This window comes from Olea europaea, chromosome 9, assembly GCF_002742605.1.
Source record: "Olea europaea var. sylvestris chromosome 9, O_europaea_v1, whole genome shotgun sequence".
In the NCBI taxonomy this organism is placed as follows: domain Eukaryota; kingdom Viridiplantae; phylum Streptophyta; class Magnoliopsida; order Lamiales; family Oleaceae; genus Olea; species Olea europaea.
The window spans coordinates 8,723,255-8,727,600 of NC_036245.1; the positions used below are offsets into that span (position 1 = coordinate 8,723,255).

General features: G+C 33.3%; 1 long non-coding RNA gene across 6 annotated transcripts in view; it reads right to left on the bottom strand.

Moving 5' to 3' along the window:
• Positions 1 to 1,617: 1,617 nt before the first annotated feature.
• The window catches only part of LOC111399573, a 71,092-nt gene continuing 68,363 nt past the window's right edge, over positions 1,618 to 4,346 (bottom strand). For 2 of the 6 annotated variants that reach the window (XR_002703754.1, XR_002703753.1), the window contains exons 5-6: positions 2,399 to 3,204; positions 1,620 to 2,233 (exon numbers count right to left, since the gene is read on the bottom strand). This is a non-coding gene — a long non-coding RNA (uncharacterized LOC111399573). Of the gene's footprint in view, positions 2,234 to 2,287; positions 3,205 to 4,346 lie in introns of those variants that run through there. The other 4 variants (XR_002703756.1, XR_002703758.1, XR_002703757.1 and 1 more) reach the window with 4 other exon arrangements.

Sequence of the window (4,346 nt, forward strand, 5' to 3'; positions counted from 1 at the left end):
GTGACAGTTCCTTCCTTTTGAAGATAAGTCGAGCCATGATGGAAATTGTACTGAGCCGGATTAAACTAATTTGAGTGCCCTGTTCTGACGTAATGACCTTTAAACTCAACTCAAAACCAAATTTAATTACTTTATTGAACTTTTGAAATGGAGGAGGTCAACAACTTAAATTTATTGACAATTTAACCTCCATGAGATGAAAACTAAAGGCCACAAAACAGTATATGTAACTAAGATACTTTAACAAATCAATATCGTAGAACTTGCAATTATCATTTTTTTTTTTTTTTGAAAACTAAATTTTATTTGTAAAGATAAGTAATTTTAAAAATTTATATTTAACGAAATAAGTAATACTTTTAAACCAGTGATGTATTAAAAAAAGAATAATTATATTCACACCATGTTTTAATTGTATTAGAAGTTCTTGTATTTTTTACTTATTCTCACACTTCCATTAATTAACATATTTTGTTTTCATTGACATTTTCATTCAAATATCCCGTTAGTGTGTTTTAAAGTAATAAAGCAAATATTAGTTGTACTTTTGTATTTATTTTGTACTTACTTAGAAATGAAGGACTATTAATTCTTTTATGCTATCTTAACAGAATTTTTGGACACAAACGGTTTTCAAAGACAAGATGTATTGATTAAGGAAATATTGTAGATTAAAGAATGAGATTAAAATAAAGTTGGGGATATAAATGTGATAATAAGTAAATGTTAGAAACATTTAATGCAACTATAATATGGGGAAAACTTCTAAGAAAATGTGGTGTCAATACATAGAAAAAACATGTCCACCATAAAATGAAATTGAGCCAACACACAAGGACTTGATGTGCAAATAAATGCACAAATGTGCAATAGTCAGGGTAATTGGCGCATTTAGTCCCTAATCATTGTCCCTTGTGTGTAATTGGTCCCTAATGTTTCATTTTTGTTGACGAGATCCCATACCTATCACTTGCTTGCATAATCAGTCCTTATGGACGGATTCCATGTTTCCCACAATTCCAATATTCGCAATATTCCCTTGTTTTCTTGACCACGCCATTTGTTTGTTTGGTTTGCTCATCTTTGCCTTCTTCGTGCTCTCCAACATTTGTTTACAGTGCTGAGCTAAAGGATGTCACATGGGGTTTGACCAAAGCTGTTGACCTATAAGTGGAGCAATGGCAGGAAAGTATGTTCTGAGGTAGGCCTCTTGACCAAAGCAGTGAACATAATTTAGCAGGTCTTTGCTAGTTAACTAAAGACTAAAGAGATGACATTGCAAGTGTGAATGAAAAAACTCAATGGCTGCCAACATCTAAACGAACACATTAGAGTTCGAATATCCACCACATTAACAAAAAATGGTAGCAAAATTGTTTGCCTGGTATTGCTTTTTTTTCATTTTTAAAACGGTGTTGGAATTATATTTCGGAAGTTTCTAATAAAATATAGTTTTCGGATTTTCATTCCTAGGGATTGATTATTATTGGGCTGCTTATTATTGAGACCTAAATTAAAACTCCATTGGCATATGATTATGTGAATTATTCGAATATATATGATTGTCATATCATTCTGGTTTTTTGTGCATGAAAATTAACAAATGGCTTGTAGAATATGAGAAATGTAGAGAAACTGTACATCACTTTGTTAACAAATCAAAAACATTCTACAGCATCCGAGGTTGCAACTTCTTTATAGGACACTGTATTCTCTGAGGTTTTTCAGAAAGGTGTCTCCAACTTTAGAGTCTTTGACAAAAATGGCTGGGTATCCGATTGGAGCTTCCAAGGTTCCACCCAAGCCATGAAACCTCATTTGGGATATAGTTTTCCTGTCCTAAAATGCTGCCGAGAACAGTTTTCTCATTCTGGAAAATAGGCCCTAACCATTTCCTTTCCTTTATCTAGAACAGGCACTACTAGGTTCACTGTGCCTACTAGAAATTACTGATATGTTAATGTATGCACGTCTTCATCTTCTAGATAGTGGAGGAATAAATGGTGACGAACAGGTAAGCTATTTTCAAAGGCTTTCTAATGCAATAAACATTCATGGGGTTAGTTAGATTTCTGTTCCAACTGCATCGAGTTTGTACCATCAACACTGAAATTACCCTAACTAGTTGAATCCTGTAAAACTTCCAAGCATTTTATATCTTGGCAAAGTGTGCGAAATGGGATAAAGTTCTGCGGTTGGAGTAGAACTGGCTGTTGCTAGTTGGTTTGTTTCCCTGATCGAAATGTCAGTAATTATCAAACAATTGTGAAATCTTGTGGCACTAAAAAGAGAAGGATAATAAAATTTAAAAAGCTGAGGTACTACTATGTACAATGATGATAAGATGCCAATTTATTTGTTAAGTACAATTAGATTTGAAGTTGAATTTCCACTTTACCCTTTGAGCAACAACATATACAATATGCACTGAAACGAGCTCCTAGCATGATGATATAAGCAGATTTCTCATCATTCCACTTCGCTTCAGCTTCTTCCAAACGATCATTCACCTTCTCAAATAAATGGTGCACAGTGGCAGCTACTTCTATCACCTTCTCAATGGCCTCCTGCCTCAGCCTTTGCCTTTACCTACAATGGGATGTAAAAGAAAAAGAGCTTAGAGTATTATTCAATGATAAAAGAAGGCACAATAAAAGAAAACTCCCACCTTATCTGAGACCAGAATCAAGTGAAGTATTGACCTATTACCATAGACACTAGCAACAATGCAAGACTCACACTACCAAAAACTGCGGCTTCTGAGACGGAATTTTCCGTCGCTGAAGCCTTAAATTCCGTCGCTAATGACTTTCACAAACGAAATAAATTAGTCAGAAAATCCGTCGGCAATACCCCCACTAATATAGCAACGAATTACTAGGTCGTCAGTGATTTAGCAATGAAAGAAGCAGTCACTATTTTAGCGACAAAATTACCTACAAATTATATCCGTTGATGATTACCAATGGATTTCCATCGCTGTTTCCATCGCTAATTTAAATTATAATATTAAAAAAATATATGATTTTATTTTAATAATTATTTTCTTGAAAACTTCATACATTAATGTTTAAACTGAAACTTTAAAAAAAAAAAAAAAGTTTAAATCCAATAAAAGGTTTTAGCACTAATCCAATAATCAACCCCTATGTATACTCCATGGTTCCGGACAAGCATAGCTGTAGCTTTGTGGTATGATTTAACCTGCAAAACAAGGATCAAAAATCATTTTCCATGGAAGAATTCCACTACTGGAGACATGGAAACATGGTCTCCAAGTCTTTAACAACCAAATTACATACATTTGTATAGGTATGCAAACTTAGATTTATAAATGCAAGTAAGATACTATTTATCACCTCATAGAGAAGCATGTAACCCATCCATACTGAAACTATAACATCAACTTCTTCATCAATTTCAACATCCTGCAATAACCAGAATGTGACTTCCTACGTTTATCCTCTATTTATAAGCAGCAGACAAATTATTCAAGAACTAGTGTAAGGTTCAAAACAAAACCAGAAACAAACAAATGATCGCCATTACTTTTGTCAAACACGCAACTTCAAAAAACAAAATGCATAACATTTTTAGTACAGCTAAAAATGCAAAACCTTAGGGATGTCAAGAACAAAACAAACTTAACTGCTATAGTAATTTAACTTCCAAAAACCATCTTCATTAACAGGGCAGCAACCTAAAATAATATTGTATCCTGGCCTTATTTTGTCCACACCTGTACATAATAAATATTTCACATATTTAAAATTGTTTATGAAATTTCTGTTGATAAGCCTTATCATAAATATTTCACTGCGACAGTAATTTCACTTTCCTTATACTGCCTTCAAAATTCCAATTTTATTTTATTTTTCTGTAACCACTACATTTCCTCTCAATATACCACTTGTTTAGTGAGAAACACTTGCTCAAGAAGTATCTATAAAAATAAAGATATTTGTTTGTTGGGGATTATATGAGAAGCTTCATGTAAACAACATACGAAATTTTGTTCCAAATAACTTTGGGGTTAGCTATATAAAATTCTTTTTGGAAACTCTATTTGATCACAAAACTAACTTCTACTGGCAGCAAAGAGAAGTTGCACCCAGTACATGAAAGCATCAATAAAGATTGCAGGACATCAGGTATTTCATTCCCTACACTCACAAGCATAAGTACTATATAGATTCATGGATATTAAATGGAACCACAAGCACATTTCATCCATTGTCGATGCCTATCATGTTGGAGGAAAGATGGGTTTACTAACTTGGATTGGCTAAGGCTTTTAAGAGGACAACACTAATAGGAAGAAGGAAGTGAAAAAAGGAAACTTGTAT